At 43.9% G+C, this 26,967-nt stretch overlaps 1 long non-coding RNA gene across 2 annotated transcripts; it reads left to right on the top strand.

Annotated features, from left to right (window-relative positions):
- The first annotated feature begins 1,353 nt into the window (after positions 1–1,353).
- On the top strand, positions 1,354–26,437 carry LOC121135717. 2 transcript variants are annotated; one of them, XR_005872817.1, is made up of 5 exons: positions 1,354–1,557; positions 11,895–12,034; positions 15,760–15,886; positions 23,822–23,966; positions 25,107–26,437. It is a non-coding gene; the product is annotated as an uncharacterized LOC121135717 (long non-coding RNA). The 2 variants fall into 2 exon arrangements; XR_005872818.1 differs by lacking the exon at positions 15,760–15,886.
- The last annotated feature ends 530 nt before the right edge of the window (positions 26,438–26,967 follow it).

Here is a 26,967-nt window from a genome sequence, read left to right on the forward strand (position 1 = left end):
CCATAGGAGAGCCGGTCCTACCCAGCATGGGAGAGATGGCCTCACCCCTTACCACAGGCTTGGGAGAGCTGGATTTGACTGCATGGGCCTAGGAGATCTGGCTCTGACTCTTGCTTGAGGGAGGTGGTCCCAGCTGCTTGGACAGACCAGCTCAGCTACCACTCACACTCACATCCTGGGCCTTGGGTTTGCCCACCCTAACATCCGCCCCATCTCTGGCCTGTGGGAGTGTGTGAAGGGGCTGGTCCTGTGCAATGGTATTTGCAGGCTCCTTATGACTCCAGTGTTGATGTTGTGACAGAACTTGAACCAGACCAATGACTCATTGCAATGAGCATCTGTGGATGGGGCTGATTGGACAGAAGGGTGTACTGTGTGTGACACATGGGACACATGAAGATGTGTTGGAGAGACAGGCATGATGGAAGAGCAAGGTGGTTCTTTTGTTTATTGTATTTTTAATTAATTTTGGGGGGTTTCTTTTGGGGGACACTGCAGGGATGAGGGGTAAATATGGAAGGACTGGGAGTTAAGTGGGGTTGGGATGCATGGTGTAGAATTCCCAAAGAATGAATACATATATGTAATCTCAAATGAATCATTTACCAATACAAAAGAGGAGAGAAAAACCAACAGCCCTAAAGGTGATTTTGATTTTTGATTCTTTTGATTTTTGAAGTAATGACAGGAGGCTTCAGAACTAATTTAAAGTTGACCTGCCTAAAGATTTGGAAATGTTGTCTAATTTGTGCATTTAGTCATTTTTGAAATCACTCACAGTGCTAAAACTCCAATGCACCCACAATGGGATGCTTTATTTTCTGAGTTACTAGCACCTGCTATTTATAGTGTTTCTGCCCCATTCCCATTTCATACAAGAAAGAAAAGTTGATGTAGGCGGTTTAGCTCAAATGTACACTCTTAAGTAACTTTTGCCTATTTGTCTTGAAAAACAAAGTGGAATAAAATTATTTCATTGTTAAACATTTATAAACGCAGGCTCATTGTTTGTATGTTCACATGCTAATAAAACTTGAAGGGTAAAAAAAGAATCTAACCCAAACCAAGCCAAAGCAAAACAAAAGCAAAAGGGTTAGCTTTGTTTCTTTGAATTCACTCTGTGCAGTTTATGGGTGAGAGACAGAGTGAATATGCATAGGTTGCCTCTGGGGGTGGAAATCACCCTCATGCAGTGAGGGGCTGGCTGAGTTCATTCTGGCAAACAGCAGATGCCAAGGGTGTGTGCCAGAAGTGCCTCACAGTTTTGAAATCTTGAAAAAAAATCCCTGTGATAATATTTCATAATCATAGACTTTGGGCTGGAACTTTTTTAATGTAAAAAAAATCAAAAGAAGCAAATGGTGCTACTGTAGTGTTCTCAGATTATAGCTGATTGCTGAATCTTAATTATACAGGACAAAGAAGAAAGCAAGAGGTTGCCTGTGCAGAACATTAACTACGGTTTTGTGGGCAGTACTCTCAAAATCAGCCTCCCTCGCAGGCTGTGGGAGCCCTCTAATCCCATTGCTTGCTATGGGAAACGGAAGGAGCCGGAGGGTGAGTTTCAGGTGCCATTTTTCCCTAGGTTGTGCCTTGCGGCTCCATTAAACCCTGGTCTAATGAATCCTCATCCTTGTGTGCCTTGTGGGGAACTATCTGGGCAATGGGAATCAATCTGTCTTCCGTGTTTCTCTTGCTTCCTCCATCTCACCTCTACACAATCTAATTTTAATGTAAATATAACTAATCAGATGATGTAAGGGAGCGAAATTGGGGTTCCTTTTTCTGTTCTCCGTTGCAGTTTTAAACTTGCAAGACAAAAGAAACAATTTGATTTAGCCATATGTTTTAAATTTGTATAGAAAAAATTATATACTTACAGAGAAATATATATATGTAATATACATATGTAATATAAGAATATATTACGTTCCAGTCTCTGCTACTGAGTTAAAACTATAATTTTGAAAACATGTCTTGGTTTTTTTCCAGTTGGTAATCTCTGTTATTTGTTGTTTGCTTGTTTACAGTGCTGGAGATTGAACCCAGGGCACTGTGTGTACCAGGGAATCACTACTACAGAAATATACCTCAGACCAATAGTCTGTTATTTTTCCCATATCGGTAACGTAGCTTTGCAGCACACACGGCTGTGGAGATCAGCTCCAGGACGCTGACACAGGAGAAGAGGCTTGTGTACCATGTGCAAGCTGTTAGAAAAACCAATGTGAAGGTCGCTTGGCAGATTCCGAGAGGGCAGAGATTACCTCTGTTAGAAGGTGGAACTGGAGATGGTCAAAGGTTAGAAATGGAAAAACCTAATACATCCAATAAAGTGATAACTTTTTAGCAAAACCTTGGAAGTGATCAGGGATTAAATGAAAACAGTAAAGTTTATAAAGCATGTAATATATCACTGTGATGGAAGAAAACAGTGTTCACTGTAATATAACAGTTCTTATGGTTTAAGTTAATTTAAATGATTTTCAAGCATCATATTTGTATAGGCTCCATATATATATATATATATGTATATATATATTTTTTTTTTCTGACCAAAGCTAAAACTCTGTGTGTGTGTGCCTAGGCACCAGGTTAAGGACAGAGTGTTCAGATCTGATGACATCTGTTTTGGTTTGCATTTTTGTGTTTTTCTAGCTTTTTGAAGGCTCCCCTGTCCAAAGCTTGTGCTACTTGGCTCAACAGAGGACAGCCACTGGGTTCTTCTCTTTGGATTGAGCAGGCCAATGTTAGCAGAAGCAGGCGTGTATGGGAAAACATCCTCAGGGAGAAGCAGTCACCTTGCAGCTCATGAGCAACTCAGTTACCTTCCTGTTATTATTGAAATGATGCTTTGTATGCAGTTTGTTGAAGCCTGTGATGAGTGTCCTGAGGACTTAACATAGAGAACAGCCTGTGATGAGTGTCCCCCGGAATTTACAGAGCACTCCTCTTCTTCGTTCATGCTGACCCCCAAAATGTCAGTTTATAGGGATCAGACTATGCAAGCTGTAAAAATCTGGAATTCAGTTTAAAACTTTTATGTTATGGATTCTCTAATAAACAACAACAACAAAATGCCAAATGGTCTAAACAGATGCCTTAGTCATTTTATTGAAGCAAAAATAGATAAATAAAGAATGCATCATAGACCTTCCCTTCAGTGGTGTCTAGTGACTAATTGGCTGGCATCTTTTAAAAGGTTCCAATTTGTAGTTTGGAGTAAAAGGATACAGTTGAATCTAATTAATTAGGGATGGGTTCCTTTTTTTTTTTTTTTTACAATGTTGAATGGCGTTTGAACCACGTGAGAGTGGGCAGGCGGTGGCGGCTCTGACCAGGAATGATGAGCAGATTATACTGGTTAATAGCCTTGTGCCTCTGAGCTACTTTGACAAAGATCACCTCAGAAGGCCCCCTGGGGTCAGCCCACATTTCCTGAGAGGCTGCAGGTAAGGACAGGGCATGCTTTTGAATTCTCAATTTCATTTTTAAAAGTTACTCTTATTTACTGAGTTTGTACGTTTGCACTAGCCAAGCATGTTTGCACACCACAATACTTGTGTGGAGGTCAGAGGATGGAAATGGAGTTCTTAATTGGTCTAAATAATAAAACCCCAGAGTCTGATATAGAAGAAAATGCTGGGGCAGACTAGGGCCCTTGTGGGATGACTGTCCCCTGTCCTGTTGTTAGTGTTCTGGCCACGTGGGCACCAAAATGTAAATGAAGTTCTTAACTGGTCTAAATAATAAAATCTGTAGTCATATATAGAGGACAATGCTGAGAGGTCAGAGAGAAGAAGGAACAAGCCACCACCACACCTCACCTCCTTAGTGTCTCAGCAGACAAGAAAAGTGACTTCCTGTTTCTCCCTGCTTGTATCTTCTCTCCACCCATCTAGCTCACTTCCTGTCTGTCTGTACAGACCTCCAGACCTCTATGGTTGGCTAGCTGGTGGTAAGCTCCATTCTCTGGTCTTCAAACAGGCTTTATTTGTACAAGCACATCACAAGAGGACAACTTGAGAAGGAGATCTGTTTTCTCCTTCCACCATGTGGGTCTCCATGATTGGCCTCAGGTCACCAGGCTTCACTGCTGAGCACCTCGCCGGCCCCTGTCCTCGCTCTGTTTCCAAGTCTGTGAGGGGCACCACACCTGTTGCTTGGAATTGTTAAGGATAAATGAAGACACTGGTGTGGAAGGCCAGCCATTGAATGGACATAGTATTACTACTCTGTGTTTTGCTATGATAAATAACTGTGAGATGGCACTGGACCTTTACGTTATCTGCTGGTTCTAGTCTTAACCAAAGGAAAATTCATAAGCATCAGTTGTTGTAATTTAAAAAGTGGCACGAGAGTAAAAGATGCCACGTGACAGAGCCCATGTGGAGGGGTTTCTCATTAGGGGGGAAAGGGAGTGGGAAAACGAGGGAGGGGAGGGGAAGACAAGCCTCTGGGGACAGAGAAGCCGACGGAGAGAGAGAGGGTAGTGGGAGACAGAGAGACAGGCAGAGAAACAAGGAGAGAAAGGAACAGAGGGAGGGAAGGAGGGAGGGAGGGAGGGAGGGAGGGAGGGAGGGAGGGAGGGAGGGAGGGAGGAAAGAGAGGGAGGGAGGAAGGAAGGGAGGGAGAGAAGGAGGGGGACGGAGGGAGGGAGGGAGAGAGGGAGGGAGGGAGGAAGGAAGAGAGAGAGAGGGAGGGAGAGAGGGAAGGAGGGAGGAAGGGAGAGAGAGAGAAAGAGAGAGAGGAGAGAGAGATGGGAATTGGGCAGGGCCCTTTTAGAAGGGAGCATAGTGAATTGCACAGGCAGCGCCCTTAGTGGCTGCAGTTGAGGGTGTATCCTGTCAGAACCCTGAGGACAGGCCAGTACAGATGCCCGAATACTAACATCAATACCTCCTACTGCCATGAGACAATTGTCCTCATTTCTGGTGTCTGTGCAAACTGGGACATATCTTTTCAAGATGTATTTCATCGTTTGGTATCTATACTACTCTGGTACAAGAATACACTACCTAGGATGTGTGAGTCCAGAGATCTGAGTGGGCAGAAAAGACAATTCTATCAATTCCATACAAAGAGGGAGGCCAGGAACTGAGTCTGTCTCTCTAGTAAATACCGTGAAAAGCTGGGGGGAAATAAAGCCAGCTTCCATTGACTTCCCAGCCTTATTTCCCACTTTAGACAATGATGACAGTATGACCCAGCTATTCACAAAAGGCAGTGGCCTTGGCAGATGGCGGAGGGTGGTGCAGGCACCTGGTGTTGGCGGGTGGAAACCAGCAGGAAGAAATTCTGTGGTGACTTGTTTTCACCCAGTTCTGAAAAGAAGGAGTGGAAACACGCCCCGATGAAATTGTCTAGACTCTGCATTCAGGGAGTTCTACAATGAGGCTGAGGCCCATACACAGTCATGACCTTGGAGACACAAGACACAGGAAGGAATGTTACTGTGTCTCACCTTGTCTCCTGAATGTGCCAGGCCAGCTTCTCCAGGCCAGGACATAATTCACAGGCTGGCACAGGACATGTGCCTTCCAGATTTTTCTCTTACGCTTCTCGGGGTTCCTCCTTGCTGGGATGGTCTGTCACTTCTTGCAGCTGTTCCCAAAATATTGGGGAAAGCCAGGCAGGGTACATAGCATCTTGGAACTTCCCATGAAGTTAACTATGGAGAATGCTGCTAAATCTACATAGTTTGAAGTGATCGATTGGAACAGGATGGCTCTCTCATACATTAATCTTCAGAAAATACATAAGGATGTCTTTTAAAGGCTCAACATTTTAAGAGAGCACATAGCTCCAAACTAGGATATTCACAAGCAGTAGAATACTATGTTAATAAAAATTATAAATATAAAATGTGACAGTATATTGAAGTTATGTGAGATGTTACAGTGTTTTATGTAGGCAGTTATAATATGGGAAAGGGTGTACATACAAAAACAAAGAGAATATAAGAATGGTAGGTACTGTGTTTCTGAGACATGATTTTTATGTTAATTTAGAAGTAAAACTGGAGGGGACAAGAGGGATGGTTTAGTGACTGCAGGCACTGGATGTTCTTCCAGACAACCCACATGGCAGCTCATAACTGCCTGTTACTCCAGTTCCAAGATATCCAACATCGTCTTCTGGCTTCCATGAATATCTGAATATATATTTCACATCCCAAGAGACTGGAAATTTTTTCTGGACCTCACAGCCAGTTAATAATAAACTTGACAGCCAGGCGGTGGTGGCACACGCCTTTAATCCCAGCACTCGGGAGGCAGAAGCAGGCAGATCTCTGTGAGTTTGAGGTTGGGCTGGACGACAGGCTCCAAAACAATACAGAGAAACCCTGTCTCGTAAAACCAAAATAATAATAATAATAATAAACTTGAGATCACTTAATACTTAAGGTAGCTGTCCTACTGGATTTCCCAAGTTACCAGCTCTGCCCACCCGATGCATAGTTGTAATCTTATGTTATGTACTCTTCTATGGCCCTACATACATATATGTATATGTATGTTATAGTAATAAATGGTGTAACAGCAAATATAGAAAGAAAACAGTCTTATAAAAATGAAAGCAACACACATGTGTTTGTTATCTGGGCCACTTAGGGTGGAGTGAACCTCTGTTAAGGATTTCTGTAGAGTATTATTCCTCATCCCTTTCTCACATGATACTTTCTGTTCTGTTCAATAGAAGAGAGAGCACAGCCCTTTGTTATAAACGCACACATGCACTTAAGCACACACACGTGGACACACTGATTCCAAGCCTTCAGACAAACACAGAGTCAGCATCATACGAGAATGATTACACGGAGAGAGAAGTGAGAATCAAATGGAACACGGACTCAGTATTGATGAGTCTGAGCTTGTCACTAAGGGTTTAAACAGACACGCCCGTGCACACCCGATACACGTACACCAATGATGCCCACACAAATACGCATAAAACCTCTAGAACTCATGTTTTTTTCTTTCCAAGAGACACTCCCTTAGAGACAGCTGTGATGTACTGTATGTTTCCAAATGCTAGAAGAAAGGATTTTTAGCATCTTTCATCGCAAAGCAATGCTAAATACTAGAGGACACATATATGTTTGACTTGACTTTAAACATTCTGTAACATTAAGTACATGTCCAGACATCATATGGTGGATATATAATACATTTATTCTGTCTATCAGTTAAAAATCAATTTAGCTAAGAATTCAGAGGGAGAATGTCCTGACGCTGCCTGCGTCTTTTCAACATGGGAAAGAGTAAACAAGCATTTTGGTATTTTATTATGAACAGGACAAACTTTCCATCTCAAGTCTCTAGCAGTGGGAGTCACTTGAAAGTGAGCTGTAATGACAGGAAATTAAATATATTCCCGTGACCTTCAGATTAAAAACAGAAAGAGGCAACATATGAAAGCTAACACTTTTACCAACTAGATTTTTAAATTATGCAGCATTGTAACAGAAATCACAATGGAAATACCTATTCCCCCTCATCTACCCTTTCTTGGGAATTGTTCATGTTTTTCTGTCTTCTGCATTCCTAAGACTATGAAGTCTGTCTTGGATTTTGTTTTTACTGTGTTGATGTTTCCCCCTCATTTATTAAAATAGAAAATGGCAAGAAAATGTCAGAAGATCATATTCCTTAAGGAATAGCCACAAGCTCTTAAGGGAGTTCATTTTCAGTCCATGGATCATGGGTAAACAGAAAATCCAGAGACCGGTACCCATGCCTGCAGCCGCAGCAGCCGCAACAGGAGCATTTAACCATTCCGGTGGATGAACAGCACAAGCTTTGAAGTCTTCCTTCCCCTTTCTAACTGTTTTTTCTCTGATACCTTTCCCGGCACATAGCTACGAAAGCAGCCTTTCTCTCCTCTTCATTATGAGTGTCGAGTGAGAGTGCTCTGAGAATTTCCTCTCTAACCTAGAAGCTCAAAAGTCCTGAGAGCCCTGTCCTTCATAGCTCGCCTACCCAACCCTGTGTATCACACCCTTTGGTATGATTCACTAATGACAGAAAGGTTTCTTTAATTGGAAATGCTGACCTGAAACCAACAGATCTTTGACCTGAGATCAACAATTAAGACAGAGTGTCTTCTATTCCCATTTGAAAGTGTTCTCTGCATCCAGAATGTTGTTCATGGTCTTCCATTCCTACCTCCTTGCTTAACGGTGAAGTATGCTCATCAATATTTAGAGACAGATGCATTGCACACACACTAACTTTTAAAACGTTAACTTATAAATAAATGTATTAAACTTGCAAAAGCATGCATACTTCACGAAAGACTATGCTACGGCTATTTTAAATAATTCAGCTACTTCAAGGCAGCCATCTAACCATACTCAGGTCAGAATTTCTTATATTTGAAAATATTTTGGCAGATTTCAGTGTTATTTTCAACTTTGGAATTAAGCAGTATAATAGGTCTTATGAAAAGGGATACTCTTTGTTACATTTCAGTATTTATTTTATTTTTGGGAAATCTGTGTACCAGGAGACAATTTAGACTAACTTTGCTGTTAACTGGCTCTTGAAATTTTCAGCTGGTGCTCCTCTGTGGAGAAGGTGACAATGTCAAAGTAAACAAAGTTATTCTCACCTTACATACCCACCAGGTTAATAAAATTCATCTAGGCTTAATTCTGTCTGAAAACTACTTATGGGCTGCTAAGTGAAAAGAAATGGATAAATCTGGGGTTTAGTGGCAATGGCCCACTCTTACACCTGCCCAATGGTCATTCCCTGGACTTTCTGGAAAGCATGTGAAGTTTGGCTGGGATGTGGAGAAAACCAAGGACTTGGCTTGGAACTGAAGCTTCAGCAAGGTTGAGGAAGTGGGCTGGATATTGTTGAGAGCACTGTTAGCGAGCTGATTGCTGTCCGTAAAACTCAGAGCATAGGGTCACAGATGCCAGAGGTTCTCCTCTGCTGGATGTGTTGTTCCTCTGTTCAGACTCCTTTGCATTTAGAACTTTCTTTTGGCTCAGCCCTGTTCCAGGGAAAGACAGTCTTGTTTTGAGTTTTCAGACAGACTTTAGTAACCCAGTCACATTTGTAGTGTACATAAAGTTACACATAGTGTCTACTAAGGTTTTGTTTTGACTTAGTAAAACTCTCTCCCTCCCTCTCCCCCATCCCCATATGTGTGTAGATACATGATAAATGTCTTCCTGTATGGCTACAGATGTGTACAATGTGTGCGAATGATGCAGGCTGGCACATGCCATACATCTGAGTGGACAGCGGATAATCTCAGGTGTCAGTGTTTACTCTCCACCTTGTGTGAGACAACTTTTCCTTCTGGGTGTGCCACCTTGGCTGGCCTGTGAGCTCCATGTACTCTCCCATCGCTGCCTACCATCTCCTGGTAGGAGTATCAGAATTACAGAATGCAAACACTACAATCGCAGAATGCCCCACTTGTGACACACATTCAGCTTTTATGTGGAATCTGGAGATTTACACTCAGATCCTTACACTTGTGGATATGTGCTTTCATCCACTAAGCATCTCCCTAGGCCTAGAGTAGATAAACTATACAGGATACAGTTTAATCCCTCCACCTAGTAGATCACATACTTCCAATATATAATGCACAGGATATACATTACCATTCCAAAACATAGGGAATGGAGCATAGTGAGGACCAAAGCAAGACCGAAAACCAACTGGGTGAACTCCAAACTCTGCATCTCCATATCAGATGTCAAAGCACTCTTCAGATCTCCAACTCCTTTGGGCTTTGTTGACTAACACACTTTTCTTCTCTTTGTCTGGTTCCACTCCCTGTTAGCAGCTCTCCTCAGCAGGTGTCCCATGGCTCTGGCACCTCTAACATCTTGGGGTCTCCCAGGCAATCCAGACTTCAGCTTCACAGCTTCAGGCCATGGGCTCTCTAAGCCTTCATTCAGGGGCACTCAGCAGCTTTCCTTAATCAAGGAGGCAAATTCCATGGCCCCTTTCTTGTATCCTTAACTCCAGAACCACATGACCAAAACTGCCAAGTTCTGCTGCTTACTGGGGCTGGGACATGGCCTCCTTTAATTACATCTCCACCAGCTTTCTGTCTCTCACTACCTAAGATTGGCTGCTCTGGAACTTGCTCTGTAGACCAAACTGGCCTCAAACTCAGAGATCTGCCAGCCTCTGCCTCTGGAGTGTTGGGATTAAGGGGGTGCACCATCATAACTGGCTCTAAGCTTTTCTTTAATCCCTTTAGACAAGTTGGAATCTTAGCAGGGTGGGATCTTGTCCTGAAGTCACCACTCCCTTTATTCCATTTCTCAATCTGTTTATCTCCTTGAACACAGGGCTTAGCTCCATTCTACTTCCTGGTTCTCCTTTTCACTTCAAATTTTACATTTTGTATTTTTCCTTGCTCATTTTCATTCTAACTCTTCATTAGAGTTAACACTAATAACCACACGACAGAGTCAGTAGTAGGCTGTTTTCAAGATTTCCTCTGCCAACAGAATTAATCCAAAACTCTTCACTATAGCCTCAGGCAGACTCTTCCAACAAGGGCAAAAATCAGCCACACGCTTCACCAAAGTATCATAAAAATAGTCTCCAGGCCACACACTGTCATTCTTCTCCTCTGAAACCTCTTGGTCCAGGCCCTCACAGCTCAAATCACCCTCAGCACCACTGCCTTCCATGTTCCTACTAGGATGGCCCATTAAGCTCCACCTATGGGATGCAACTGTTTTCCTAGTCCATGTTCCCAAAGTCTTTATCAGGGCTATCACAGTAACACGGCAGTCCCTGGTAACAACTTCTGTCTTAGCTAGGGTTTCATTGCTGTGAAGGGACACCATGACCCCAGCATCTCTTAACAAGGAAAGCATTTAATTGGGTGGCTTACAGTTCAGAGGCACACAGTCAATTATCATCGTGGTGGGACATCCAGGCAGAGGTGGTTCTGGAGAAGACGCTGAGAGTTCTACATCTCGATATGCAGGCAACAGGAAGTGAACTGAGACACTGGGCATGGCTGGAGCATGTGTGATTCCTCAAACCCCATATTCACAGTGATGCATTTCCTCCAACAAGGCCACCTCCTAATAGTGCCACTCCCTATGAGTTTATGGCTCCAATTACATTCTGACTACCATATTTAGTTTAAAATTCAGTGGTTTGAAATTAATCAAAGACTGAAGTGAATTTTTCTGAGAGCCAGGTACTTCACAAGCTGATTTTAGAATGCATATGGAAGTGTAAACTGCTTAGAATAGGTCATACTCTGTCAATGAGAAAAAGAAAAAATCGAAAAGACAGTTTCTAACAGATAAGAAATCCAAAAGCACAACTCCCATATCACAAATGCTAGATTTATAACAAAGTTGGTACTGGAGAACAATGGAGAAGGGTAGACATCAAAACATTTAGGGAAATCCCACCCAAACAAGCTGGTCTTTACTGAGCATCACACACATCCAAAGGTGATCATGGGCTGGACAGATGACCCAGTGGTTAAGAGCCCTGGCTGTTCTTCCAGAGGACCCAGGTTCAATTCCCAGCACCCACATGGCAGCTCATAAATGTCTGTACCTCTTGTTCCAGGGGATCTGACACCCTTACATAGACATACATGCAGGCAAAACACCAATGTTCATCAAATCAAAAATAAATAAATAATTATTTTTAAAAGAGAGTAATCATGATAGGATCTGATCACATGTGATTTTAGGGGTGATATTCTAAGCACAGATGAAACATGGAATTTGGGGAGCATTGATTATATTGGTTCAGCTGAGGCAAAAGAGCTTCAGGACTGAGAGAGAGGTTAGACAATGTGCCCCGTGGCCAGGAGTTACTAGACTTTGACTTAGCCCACAAAGCAGACGGACACTCAGCGTTGCTCGCTCTCTGTGATGCCAGAGCTAGCATGGAGTCAGCACCCAAATGGAGACCAGAGTGAAGAATTAAGAAGCAGGCAAGAATTAAGAGCCCAGCAGGAGTCTTCCTCAGAAGAGAGACTGTCCGGGGACATCCCAATATCATGCTAAGAGGAAAATCAGGTAAGACAAAGATAAACAAATACGATTTGCAACTCAGGGTAAGTGAAGGGACGCTGGGAAAAATGATTTTAAAATCTGGAGTGCGTCAGACTTGCAGATCGTGTAAGCTGGTTGTGGTAGCGATGTCCAGGAGGCTGTTGGGAACGGAGGGTAGGAGACTAAGGTATTGATCAGGAGCTATTTACGCACATAAGTGAGTCTAGGGTGCGTGTGGCCACAGTTCTGGGTGAGAAGTTTTAGAAAACAGTGAGGTCTGGGGACTGGGTCTCCGGGGACACCCACATTTGGAGAGTAGAAGGAAAAGAGGGGAGAGTCTAGTGCAGAGGTGGGGGACCAGAAACAGGCGGGAGCCAGAGAGACTGGCTTGCAATGCGATGCTGTCAACAGTTGACGTGCTCCACCGCGGTGAGGGATGCAGCTCAGGCCAGCCTTCTGTGCTTGTGCTCCTGAGATGCTCAATAGCATTGGTGCACAGCTGCAGCTGGCAGGGAGGAAGCCGTGTCTGCAGGCAAGAGCATGGGTGTCCATGCCCCAGCACTCTGCAAAGGGAGAAACAGACCGTAGATAGGAGAAGCCATGTCATTTGTCAGACAGTTCCTTTAATGTCTCAAAGATGGGGAAAGGGCTTCAGAAAATGGATTAAAGGCTCAGCCGACTGCCAGGGGAACAAATGCAAACTCTAGGTCATATTATACCAACAGATTTTTATTTGTATGTTTGTTTGGGCAGTTGAACGCTTTAGAAACTGAATTAGTTTTGAACATTCAGGCTTTACACAAGAAAATTCCTTATTTCCAGTTTCTCTATAAAATGTTGGACATTTGGTGACCTTTCCCCCATCTTGCTAAAACCACCGACTCTGGAGCAACACAGTGTCTGTCTCTTAGCGCCGCTCAATCTGTTCAAGTCTGTACAGACTAGCTGCTGTGCTTTTACAAGGGCCAAAATCCACACTCCCTTTTGAAGGCCACCACATTCATTTTGTAAAATAGAAGCACAAAGCTCAAAATGAAAGAGTGGGTGGCCCCAGAAGTCATCTGTCTGGTCAGTGGAAGATTCCTGAACTGGGATGTCTTATTTCAGAGGGTGTGCCTTGCCAACTCGCTAAGATTTTTCAGCCTAGTTGTCTCTTACAGACTGGCCTAAGACATTTCTGCTCCTCCCTGGATCCTGGTGTTGCCTATGTCAGTGCTGGGATTTGTTTGGGTCAGTCCCCCACCAGGTTCTCAGTTCCTTCCCTGTGATTCAGGCGGTGAGCAGTTGACCCTTTAGACAAGCAGGGCGCTCCACCGCTCGCCAGCTCCATGCTCACCCTTTTCAGAACTTTGGCAGAACACGAAGTGCATGGATTCCGCATAAGGTTTCTTTTGTGGAGATTTTTGAGGCCTGCGTGGAATGATGTTAAACAATGACTATTATGTGTTGCCTCCCAAAGTAGAAAATTAAGTTCTGCTCACTGAAATTAGTACCAGATCACACTCTTCACGCCCCTTCATCCAAGATCTACAGTGTCAAGGGAATTGGAATAGTATGTTGGCATTTTCATATTCTCTGCCTGGAGAAGAAAACTGTCATGTGACCGTCTTTCTTATTCCTCATGAAACTCACTAGCCTTTCAGAAGCCCTCTGAAGGTCCAGAGGGGCACAGCTACTTCAGTTAGGTCGTGATGTCCTCCCCCTCTCCTCAGAAACCCCGGGTGAGTCCTGCACCAACGCCCTCCTCCTTAGTCCAATCTCTTGCCCCTGCACTGTGTACACAGTCTGGATTATATTGCTTTAAAAACAAGGGTCTGCTGGGCATTTGCCTACTGGATTTAAGGTAGACAGTGTCATTCTGCTTAGTATTAGAGACTGAGGGGCCCCGTGGAAGTAGGAGAAACCTGCTTTTTCCATGAAACAAAACTCTTAAGATACATTCGACGCTAGTATCAGAAACAGCAGCTCTCCTGGGGCTTATCTCTCCATGCACTCCATGCCAAGTGGAGCCTAGAGCGGCCTATACACTAACAGTGACTTAGTAGACTGCATTTATCAATGGCAATTGACATGATTCACAATCTGTTCTCCCATTGGTTGGGAGATGAAATCCATCAATGAAAATCCATCAATATGGCCTTTTTGAAACTATGGCATGCCTCATGTGGCCCACCAAGTTCATAACAGAGTTGGGGATTGCCTCACAGAGAATGACAATATTTACCACATATCATAGGAGCTGTGTGTGGAGCCTTTGGATGAAGTTGTTACTGAGAAATGAGTAAAACAGTTCACATGGTCCCTAACTTCCTCACTTGGTTCACAGTATCAGTTCCAGGAAACTGGTACTGCTTCCTTTCCAAACCAACTTCAATAGTTTTGTTTACGAGCTTGCTAAGATGGCTGGTTCAGAGGGCTTCTGGAAAGCTAGTGAGTTTCATGAGGAATAAGAAAGACGGTCACATGACAGTTTTCTTCTCTAGTATCTGCACTGCTGGGGTAAGCCTTTCAGAAGGTGGGTGTGGACAGATCCCAGTCTGCAGGTTCTAGGAAGACTCATTCAATCTTGAGCAAGTTCTGCTGTCCTGTGCCTGTCTTACTCAACACCTTTCTAACTCATTCAGAGAAGTACAGGAAACGCTCACAGAACATTAAGCAACTTTAAACACATTCTGCAATTCCCCTGTCTCATAGGTGAGACTGAAACAGGAGGGGAGAGGAATCGTGAAGCCTGCTGTTTGCATTGTAGATTATTCCTGAGTTTGCACAGCTGAGGCACATTGTTCTGTACCTATCAGTAGATTCGTAGCTGTATATCCGTTCTCCACTCTTGGGTTCTTACATCTTCCTATTAAGATGGTAACGCAATGATGAGTGTTTGCTGAGCACTTGGGAGGTGCAATCTTTCTCCTCAGGACACAGAGAACATCGGTCCATAGACTCCTGTCCCATCACACAATGGCTAATGACACCACAAGAATCTTTCACATATTCCCAAGGGAGCACTAGGAACTCCCATGCTTTTTAAAGGAAGTCTTCCCTGGCAGATGCACTGTTGGGTCCTCGTGTGTGGCTATGACCCGGGACCCTTGCCTTCCTCCACCTTGGCTTCCTCTCCTTCCCCAGCAAGGTACTCTGGACCCAGCCTGCCTCACCCGCTTACCACCGTGTATAAACACTGTCATTTTCTCCAAGACTTGGAGACATTAAGTATTAGTATAATCACAGCTAAGTTTCCCTAATAAGAGGATGTCATGTGTCCTGCCATGTCACTTTCTGCCCTCTGACCTTGAGCCAGGGCCTCTCACCGACCCTGAAATCTGCCATTTTTAACTGATCAGCAAACCCCGCTGATCCTCATGTCCGCCCGAAGGAGCGCTGGAGTTGCCAGCATGCTATCGTGTGCACATGCGCAGTCAAACACAGCTTTTCCCATTGGCTCAGAGGACCCAGGTCCTCATGCATGCACAGCGAGCTCTCTTACCAACTGACTCCAAAGGCAACACCTTTAAATTAACCCATGCCACTTTAAATAACAGCCTAAAGCCATACCGAAACAATCCTCTGGTGGGTGTAAAAATGCCCACTTGTGTCTCTACAGACGCTCTCTGATCACGTGCTTGCAGACAGCCATTTCAGTGGTCAGTGGCAAGGAGGGACCAAGTCCGTTGGTGCTGTTGTTCTCAGAAGCTTTCAGTAAACATATAAATAGAGTGACAATAGTGAACCTTGCTCTCTCATGCCACCAGTTATTTCAAGGCTCATGTCATGAGGTCTGCACTAGTGCCACCTTCCAGATGGACAAGTCATCTCATGTAAATCCTCTCTTGCGGCCCATCACTCATCTCACCCGGAGATCTCCTGGAGAGTCCAGAGGTAATCCCATTGACCTTACATGACAATGGCCAGTGCCGAGCTGGATTCACTCACGGGGGACAGCTTTAGTAAGCACAACGTCTCCCTGCTTAGGAGAATTTGCTGCAAGCTGAGCAATGGTTACGCATGTCAGGTTCCGGGTTCTGAACTGAACACAGCACTCCCTCGCTGCAGATGGAGCATAGCCACCCAGTGTCTGCAGGATGTTCCCATTATGGTGCCGCTAGGTGGAGCAACTTGTGAAGCAGTCCATTCCAGGATTTCTATCAGGGAACCAACAGCCTGGTGTTTGTGAGAGGGAAGGGAGTCCTCAGCCTCCTCCCGGGATTCTTTCCTTTGGTTGGTTTTTGAGACAAGGTTTCTCTGTGTAGCCCTGGCTGTCCTGGAACTCAAGAGACCAGGCTGGCTGGGAACTCACAGAGACCCACCAGCCTCCTCTTCCCAAGTGCTAGGATCAAAGGTGTGCGGCACCACGGGCCGGCCTAGCGTGCTCTATGGAGGGAAGGAGAGATGGCTGAAGGGGGCATAGCATGATTCCTTCTGGAGTAAAAGGATTGGCTATGAAGCTTTTCAGGGATGAGAGGGTGAAGCTAGGGACCATAACAAGGGGAGGGGGTAAGCCCTTCTGACTCTCACATCAATCAAGTCCCTCCCCATTTCGAATTGCTCTGATTCAGTTCAAGGGAACGGAATTCCAAAGGTATGGGACTGGGAAGTAGTCCCACCCCAACGTTTGTTCTGTCCAACAGGAAAAAGAACTTGTAGTAAAAGAAATAATCTGTGTGTCTGTGTGGTTCAAACAATATTGCTTAACAGCATGTAGCTGTACAATTACGTGAATGAATTTTGGGGGTGGGGGTTTCAAGATAGGGTTTCTTTGTGTAGACTTGTCAGTCCTGGAACTCACTCTGCAGACCAGACTGGCCTTGACCTCACAGAGATCTGCCTGCCTCTGCCTCCCGAATGCTGGGATTAAAGGCTACCACTACCCAACCTTCTCCTAGTGTTTTAAGGAATGAATGGCTGCCCATCAATGAAAAATAACAGGTTCAATGGACACTGTGCTAAAATATTTACTTTAAATAATTGTTTCCAATTAAGTCTTGGATGTCAGTGGGTTGGGTTTTGTTGTTGTTGTTGTTGTTGTTTTTGTTTGTTTGTTTTAAAGAGGAAGAAGAAGGGAACATCCTACCATTAAATGAGAAATCTGGGATGGTGGGAGGACAAACCCTGTGCCCTGGGCAGTTTCTGGAAATTACCCTAAGGGGTGTCACGTGGCCCCCCACCGACCCAGAAGTGCTCCCACAGAGCCTAAAGGTGATGGGTTTTGGCTTCTGTAGGGAGAATTCGGAATTATGTTTTCTATCACACAAAGCAAGTATGTGTCATCTCACAAGAGAGGTATTTTATTTCCAGCAGAATGTATTTACCTTTGTCCCCTTGACATATGTTTCTGATAGGAAGCTCCTCCACTCTTGGTTCGAACTGTCTGAGAGGCTCTGTCTGGAATTCCTTGGAATGTTCTGGCTCTTCTCAGGGACATGCTGCTTCCAGTTTGGTTTTGGCTGGCAGACAGTGGCTTCCCTGCAGCTGATTATCAGTATAATGAGACTATGGGGAAACCTGGGTGTGTTAGCTCACTTACTATGAACTAACAGCCACTGGTTGTCATTCACACCGTGCAGACCCTGCTCTAATCCCAACCAACTTTTGCTAGAAGCTCTGATATGATTGTTATCAGCAAAGGAGCCTGAGGCTTTGAGTTTCTGTGGCTGTCCCGGGAGACTCGGGTGTTTGGCTTTTTCTGTCACATCTCTCAATGGTTACAAATGCTCAGGACATTTGAGGAAGCACATGGAAACACCCACTCACTAAATGCTGTGAGAAAGGAGCCTTCCCTTTGGGGGAGCACCTTATTTGGGTTGGTGCTTTCTTTGTCTGCCAGAACCATATACGTCTTCTTTTCACGACTTTGATGCTCTAACCTGTCTCCCGCCACGCCGCCTCCGTGGGCGGGCGCTGTCTCACCCCACTGCCGGGAACACTCCTGTTCTTTCACGCCCAGTTCAACTTTGACCTCTCCTCCCACCACCTCCTTTTCCTTTCCTTTCTCTTTCTTGTTATCTTGTAGATTATTTGTTCTATGTGTATGAGTGATTTTCTTGCATGCATTTATATGCACCATGAGTATGTCCGATGCACACAGAGGCCAGGAGACGGCCTCAGATGTTCTGGAACTGGAGTTAGAGGAGGTTGTGAACTGCCTTGTGAGTGCTGGAAACAGAACCCGGGTCCTCGAGGAAAAGCAACACTGTGATTTTTAACCACAGAGGCATCTTTCCACCACCTCCTTTTACTTTTTGAGACAAGGTCTCACTATGTAACTCAGGCTGGCTTGGAACTTATGATCATCCTGCATTGGGTTTGGAGCGCTAGAATTACAGGTGTGCGACATCTCTGGCACTAGCGTGTGCCTTTAAAACAGTACTTCCCTCAAATTCCCACTGTCTAGCCAGAATCTCCCTGGTCCATGCTCTTATCCAATTACTGGGTAATTACAGACTCTGTGTCAACCACCTCTCCATTGGCTCCACTCTGCTAGACACAGAGACATCCCTGAGGTATCTTTATGTCTCCACACATCCTACAGTTGAAAGAAATTGTAAGAAATCCAGATGGAGAAACGAAAAGAGGTTTTGTCGTTCTGTGATGTCACCGACATTACTTGTAATGGGCAGCACTGCTGTCCAGAAATGCCCATGAGTTACTCACATGATGATCCGTGATAGGGAAGGTAAGGTTTAATGGACGTAGGCTGGGAAGGCCCACAGCTTAGGTCATTTGGGGGTACCCTTGTTTAGAGGAGAGCACAGTTACAAATAAAAATCCTATCTCAAGTAACCCCCCCTTAGTCCAAACAAGAAATCAGAAGTTACAAAGTAATAAGATCTGAGAAACACTGCAGTTCCCTGAAGTACAGGAGACAGGTCTATCACTTTTCTTACAGTTACCTAAGACCCTTTTTCTTCTAATTTTTTGGGGAGATTATTTTGTCTTCTTTAATACAATTATTTTCTTAGTTATAAAAATAATATTTTTCATAGAGAAATTATACTTCCAGTGCTATATAAATTGTTGAATTACTGTCAAAGTTTGGAAGATTTTTTTCAAATTTCTTTTATCTGTTTGTTCAGAGGAATTTTGTTAAAACTAGTCCTTCCTGTCATGATACAGAGTTAAGTTACCAAAGTGAGTAGTTGCAAAACATTTCCTTTGTAATTTTACTTTTTACAAAATTCTTTGACTTTTTACTTTTTTTCATTATGGTGAGCAAAACCAAGGGTCTCCCATGTATCAGGCAAGTACTCCATCATCCAACTGTGTGTCAAGTCCCCACACACTCTAAAGACTTTGTATGAATTTGCCGATACCATTGTCCTTCAAGCAGATGTTTCATTCCCTTTCTTACAAATGTCTAGCTGTAGCCAGGCAATAGTGACACACACCTTTAATCCCAGCAGGGAGGCAGAGGCAGGCAGATCTCTGAGTTGGAGGCCAGTCTAGTCTACTGTCTTGAAAAAGAAGAAAGAAAGAAAGAAAGAAAGAAAGAAAGAAAGAAAGAAAGAAAGATACCTAATTGTGAGGAGGGTCAGAGAGTAAGTAAGATGGTCTCTGTATTTCACAACACAAAATTGTATGTGGATTTCCAAATACTGTTTGCCACAATGTATCGTTGTAGTTTAGGAGCAGGAGAGGGAAAAGAAAAGAGGTGGAGAGGGGAGAGAATAAGGTATCTAGGGACAGGAAGGCAGAAGCTTCTGTGTGTTGGACGCACATCTGCAGCTTTTGTTAGGAAAGGTTAGAGGACAAGAAAGAGACCAGTAAGAATGAATGCAGACTTGTAGAGAGGGCATTGGCATACGTGAGAAAGAGGAGTGCTTAGCTTTAGAGAGTGCTAGCCCTCATCATTCCCAACACACAGAATTGCCCCCTTCAGACTCATCCTGCATCTCTCAGTCCTAAGTAGAGACAAGGCTGTGTTTTATAGTGTCCACTCTGTACCACCTCTCCTGGACTCTAAACTCTGAAGACATAGCTCTTTTTTCCCTCAATATATGTTTTTATTTAACTTAGAAACATGAATACTTCACATGTCAATCCCCGCTCCCTCTCCCAACCCTCCATTCCTTGTCCCTCCACCAGCCTGGGCAAGAAAACATATTCAACAAAATAATAGAAGAAAACTTTCCCAACCTAAGGAAAGATATGCCAATGAAGGTACAAGAAGCCTACAGAACACCAAATAGAATGGAACCACAAAAAAAATCCCCTCGACACATAATAATCAAGACCCCAAACATATATAATAAAGAAAGAATATTAAGAGCAGCTAGGGAAAAAGGCCAAGTTACATATAAAGGCAAACCTATCAGAATTACACCTGACTTCTCCATGGAAACTATGAAAGCCAGAAGGTCCTGGATAGATATTCTACCAACATTAAGAGTCCACGGGTGCCAGCCAAGACTGCTATACTCAGCAAAGCTTTCAATCAATATAGATGGAAAAACAAGGTACTTCATGACAAAACCAGATTTAAACAATACATATCACTAACCCAGCCCTACAGAAAATATTGGAAGGAAAACTCCAACCCAAGGAAGTTAACTACAACCAGAAAAACATAGGCAATAGACAATCCCACCACTACCAACCATTCCAAAACAAACAAGAATGAGCTATCAATGGTCATTAATTTCCCTCAATATTAATGGTCTTAACTCACCCATAAAAAGACACAGGTTAACAGAATGGATTGGAAGACAGAATCCATCCTTCTGCTGCATACAAGAAACACACCTCAGCTTCAAAGACAGACGTTATTTCAGAGTTAAGGGTTGAGAAAAGATTTTCCAATCAAATGGACCCAAGAAACAAGTAGGGATAGCAATCCTAATATCTAACAAATTAGACTTTAAACTAAAATCAATAAAAAGAGATGAAGGAGGTCACTTCATACTCATCACGGGAGAAATCAACCAACATGAAGTCTCAATTCTGAACATTTATGCCCCAAATACAAAGCCATCCATGTTCATAAAAGAAATATTACTAAAACTCAATGCACATATAAAACCTCACACACTTGTAGTGGGAGACTTCAACACCCTACTCTCACCACTAGACAGAACCACAAGACAGAAACTTAACAAGGATAGGAAGGACCTAATAGAAGTTATGACCCCATTGGGTTTAACAGACATCTACAGAACACTCCATCCAAACACTAAAGAATATACCTTCTTCTCAGCTCCACAAGGAACCTTCTCAAAAATTCACCACATACTTGGCAATGCAGCAAACCTCAACAGGTACAAAAAAATTGGAATGACTCTGTGTATCTTATCAGACCATCATGCCTTAAAGTTAGAATTCAACAATAACACAAACCGCAGAAATCCTGCACACTCATGGAAATTTACCACTCCTGGGTCAAAGAAGAAATAAAAAAAGAAATTAAAGACTTCCTAGAATTCAATGAGAATGAAGACACAATATACCCACTTTGAAAGCAGTGCTAAGAGGAAAGTTTATAGCACTAAGTGCCCACATGAAGAAACTGGAGAATAGTCACACTAGACAATTAACAGCACAACTGAAAGCTCTAGACATAGCTCTTTTAAAGTACCTCATTGGACTATCATTACTGTTCAATCAGGGACAATAAACAAAGTGTTTACACCGTGAGGCTTTTAGATTCCTAGAAGATGATTCTGGAAAAAAAATCGAGTGCTTGAATGCTTGGTTGTGAGCTCTGCTTAGGAGTTTGTGGAGACTTGAGGAGGCTGAGACTTACTGGAGTACATGCATTGCTGGGGGCAGACTTGGAGAATTTATGGCTTCGTTCTACTTCCGATTCTCTCTCTGCCTTCTTCTTGTGCATAGACTCAGTGTGGTCAGCCAGGTTTCTGCTCCTGTCATCATGCCTTCCTTTCCATGTGGACTTGCTCTATCCCTCTAGAACTAGAAGCCAGGACAACCTTTTCTCCCATAAGATGCTATGTCGGGATGCTTTCGTCACACAAACAAAGCAAATTAATACATGTTTCTAACTTGTGAAACCTGCAGGACACATTTAAGCCATACTAACTTGGCTCTGCTTATTTCATTAAGGGGAAATTGGAGGAAGATAAATCCAACAGCTGATTTTGGCCACGTCCACTGATTGTACCTGGCTCCTGGACTTGAACCTGAGTCTCTGGGCTTTCCATACTATGCTGGTTTTGTAGTTCAGCCCTCCAGAGATGGCATGCATTGAAGTAGCTAGAACTGTTGATTTTAGAGCCGGGATCACTGAGTGTGAATCTCAGCTCTTGCTTTATTACCTGTATTCTCTTGGGCAAAATATTAAATCTCAGTGTGCCCGCACAGGGAAGCAAGTCTGTGACGGAGTCAAGCAGGTTACCACTGGGAAGCAGCCTCAGAGCTGTTTGTACGATAACAGAGCAAGGCATCTTTTGTCAGCAGTGGAGACGCAGGGCTATCCGTGCTCAGTCATTTCCCGTGGTGGGGTATGCGCTTCTCTGCCTTCCCCAAGCTTTAGTCTTACTGGCCCATGGAGCACGGTAACCCACAGGTAACCCTGCCTCTGGTGTCCGTGATGCTTACTGTTCTGCTGTGGGCACAGCCCAGACAGGCTGTAGGTGCCTCAATGTGTCAGCCCCCAGGTATGAGGGAAAGCGGAGCATTTACTTTGTTTCGTTTTTGTGTTGCCTCTTGGGTATGCTACCATTTGATTCTAACTGGCTATAATATTTGGGGCAGTTTTGATGCAAATCTGCAGTGCAGCCCCTCATTTTCCTGTTCTCAATTCCCCATCATCCCCAGAGGAAAGCAAGCGAAATATGTTTTTTGTTTTTCTGTTTTGGTTTTTGTGAGTTGTTTTGTTTTCTGAGACAGGGTTTCTCTGTGTAGCCCTGGCTGTCCTGGAACTCACTCTGCAGACTCACCCATCTCTGCCTCTCAAGTGCTGGGATTAAAGGTGTGTGCCATCATGCCTAACTCCTTTTTTTTTTTTTTCTATCCCATTTTGAAAGGCAGAATGGACGCCTATTCAGAAATCAGAGCTTTTGTCTTTCACGGTGCTGGGATGTGAGTGGAAGATGTGTCCCCATGGACTCATCTGTTGAAATCCTTGGTCCTTGGCTGGTGACACTGTTTCAGGAGATTGTGGGCTGTTCACAAGGTGGCCCTTCAGAGCAGGAAGTGGGTCACTGGGACCCCTTGAAGGTGGTCATGTGCCACTGCCCATTCTGGTTTAGTTCTCCCTCTTTTCTGACACAATAAGATGTGAATAAGCCATAAGCAAAATTGCCCCCATGCTCCGCTGTCATGAGGCCCTTGCCCCTGTCTCATCATATTTGATTAGAACCCTGAATTGTGAGCTAGGATAAGACTGACTTTCGTTGGCTGCTCCAATCAGTGACGAGAAGAGTTAACAGGGCTAGCACCCGCAAGTCTCAGCTACTTCACCATTTCTGGTTGGTGTTTTTGTGTGCTGGCCTATTCTGTCACACTACAGGTGGGCTCTAAGCCTACTCATGGGAAAACTTGGAGTCGGTTCTTGATGCCCCTTGTCATTGGTAATGTGCAGCAGTGAGAGGGGCTCCTTGCCTCCTTAGTCTTTTCTTTGGGGAAGTCATAGAAGGACAACAGGGACTCATTTATAGCTGCTGCTGAGTGTCACTTAGTATACTGCTTCAGTAGATGGAAATATCTAGACACACAAATCACAAATGCACGTGTTATGTCATAGATTGTTAAGTGTAGACCCTGAAAATATGCAGTCGGTTTTAGTGTCTAAGGAAATATTTAATCAAGAATGTCAAGGTGCATAAACAAGGATGTTTATAAAACTGGAGCTGTTTATAACAGGAAAATTGGAAGCAGCTACACTGTCCATTGATAGTAGACGGACTAAGAACTTATGGCGCTTGCATAATGGAGCACCAGGAGACAGCACATGCTCCTCAGCTTATGATGGAGGGACATCTCAAAGCTGTGACAAGATGAGCATATTGTAAGTAAAGAGGCCACTTAATCAACTCAGACTCCAGAACACCATAGACTAGAAGGCCAGCATTCAGTAGAGTCGCCGTTACTCATTGAGAGATGAAGCTCCTGGTTAGTGCCCAGCACCGTAGTAAAGTGCCAGACCAGAGGCTGGGAAGATAGTGCAGCTGGAAAAGGGTTTGCTCCGAGCACTGGAATTTGAGTTTGATCCCTAAATCAATGGCCATGACAGCACACACTTGTAATTCCAGCACTGGGGAGACTGAGGAAGCAGGTCATTGGGCTCCCTGGCCATCCAGCCTACCCTAGTTGGTGGGTACCATATAAGTTAGGGAATCTGTCTCAACAAAAGAGCTGAGGAATGACATTCAAGGCTGTGTGTGTGTGTGTGTGTGTGTGTGTGTATGTATGCATGCATGCCTCTATACACATGTGCACATATGCACTTACATATGTACTAGCACACAAACATGCACACATACACGTGCATGGACAGTAACACATCATTTATTGTTAGTCTGGAAAAGGTTCAAAACTCAAAATACAGTTTCTACCAACATAATTTGCCTTTACATCATTATTAAATAAAATGCCCTAACTCTGGAACCTCCTGTCCTCAAAATCATAGCATGGGATATAATTATTATAAATAACATACATGGTAAATCAATCACTTTTCCCTTGGGTAAAGGATTATAGTGTGATTTGCTTTTAAAATTATGTGTATTCACCTGTGCATGAATTGTATGCACGTGGGGAACGTCAGAAAGCAAACGGCAAAGGACGAACAGCAACTATTTCAGATTGTGAGATTACAGACGGCTTTGACCTTTCAGCTCATTTGACTCTCCCAGTCTTTCTCACTAACAGCACGTGACTGTGGGGTGGTTTGTACACGGCAGAGTCTCGTGTTTGTCCGTCTTTCTTCAGGAGTTTGTGCACCCGAGCATAGGGCAGTGGTATTTCATGTGTCCAGCGAGGAGAAGAGAGGAAAGACAGATTCTCACAAGACAGAAGGGAATGGCAATTGCGTTAGGTCTGTTGTTTGGCTGATTTACCAGAGTACAGAAAAATTTACATAACACTGTAAGTGTGCTTCTGTTGATTTACATAGCGATCCTTACATTCTTCTATTTTCTTCTTACAGGGCCTTTAAAATGATGTGTGCACACATGTGGATCTGTGTGTGTGAGTGCCTGTGGAGGTAGAGGCACTGGATCATTGGCTGGAGTTACAGGCAGCTGGAAGCCACCCAGAGTGGGTGCCGGGAGCTAACTCGGGTCCTTAACTGCTTGCTTGGCCAGCTCTCCAGCTCAAAAGCAGCACTGTGATTTAGCCTCTTCTCTGTGTTCAGGTTGTAAACAGAGGGCAAGAAAACAGAAGAAAGCCAAGAACTAACATGTGTACTTAGTCCATATCTTACTTGGGAAATATTCTAAAGAAACATCATTGGTGCCCGAGAATTGATGGCGTTGGATTTGTTCCTCTGGCTTGAATGAATTTTAGTACATTCTTATCTGCCAGTTTGCAACTGCATTTCAAGCAACTGGCACAGACAGAGTATCCAAAACTTTCTTACATTGATGCTTCAGTGTTGTTTCTATATTACAGAAGAAAACATGACTTAAGGAGAGCCAGGTAAACAGATTTTAAGGACAGCCATTGACTGCTGTAAGGGATGGTGAGGACAATGATGGTGTCAGAGTGTTACTAAGTAGCTGTAAGCCATGCTACATTGTTAATTAATCAAACAGCATTTCCACCTGTTGATCTCACACAAGCAACTCACCAACCTGCAGTTCTGATATCGACCGATAAGTAGGTCGTATTAGTTTCATATTGTGGATTAGGAATTGAGACTTCAGGGAGGTTGTAGAAGAGGCAAGTTGACAGTTAATAGTTGGCAGAGGCAGAGAGCAAACCAAGGGTGTTTTCCTCTAGTATCTTGTTCCTTCTGACTTTCACACTGTTTATCTCCTCAAATTTCTTGCCATTGCAGGGGAATTGGTTTCCTGACCAATAAAATGGGGGAATTTAGACTATTTAAGTGACCACTAAATTTAATGGTACCCTTTGACATTCTACAGGAAATGGCCAAGGGGAGGTGATTAAAAAAAAATAAAGGTTTGTTTGGGCTCATGGTCCTGGAGGAAAAAGGTCTAAATAGCATGTCACAAGCTCTGATGTTGTCCTCCAGGCTATGTCCTGGTAATAATGTACATTCTATACCCATGTGTTCTCTTTCACCCCTTATAAAGCCAACAGGACTTGATTATGAGGAATTTGCCCTAACAATAATTGAATGCAATTGCTCCTCAAAGCCCCACCTGTAAATATTGTATAAAGATTGAGAATTAATACCTGCCAATACCATGAACAGAACACACTGGAGATCAGTCTCCAGCATTGTGGGGAGCCGCCCCCACATTCTCCATTACAAGATGGCGCCAACACCCGTTGTCGGTTGGAGTAAACAACCTTGGTGCGCACGTGCCTGCTACTTTTCCATCCCTTACTCTCTGCCTCTCCCGTGGCATCATATGGGCTGACGAGCAGGAGCCAGTCAGGAGATGACACATCCGAGGCGGGGACTGCTGAGCTATATAAGGGTTGGGCTTTTCGCTCCCCGGGTCTCCGCTCTGTAAGCTTATGCTCTCCCTCTCAAGATGCATTAAAGCTGTTCTGCAGAAAGATCCTAAGTGTGCCGCGTTGTTCTTGCTGGCGAGACGGTAGCGTGGGACACAGCGTGAATCAGAAGACAGGCCACATACACAAACGATAAACATTTCATGTTGTAGGTAAAAGGGGCCAGTCAAAGAAACACACTTTGGCCCTGCAACCAGAACCAAAGAAATGTACCCTGACCCTGAAACCAGTACCAAAGGAACACACTTTGTCCCTGGATGTCGCACCTGCTGTGCAGCCTGCATCCGAGAATGTCACAAGGTGGTCGGGATAGATGACACAGAGACTGGTCGGTTGCTTTAAGAAAACTTTATGCTTCCCAA

The sequence above is a fragment of the Mesocricetus auratus genome, unplaced genomic scaffold, assembly GCF_017639785.1.
Source record: "Mesocricetus auratus isolate SY011 unplaced genomic scaffold, BCM_Maur_2.0 Super-Scaffold_100041, whole genome shotgun sequence".
Taxonomy (NCBI): domain Eukaryota; kingdom Metazoa; phylum Chordata; class Mammalia; order Rodentia; family Cricetidae; genus Mesocricetus; species Mesocricetus auratus.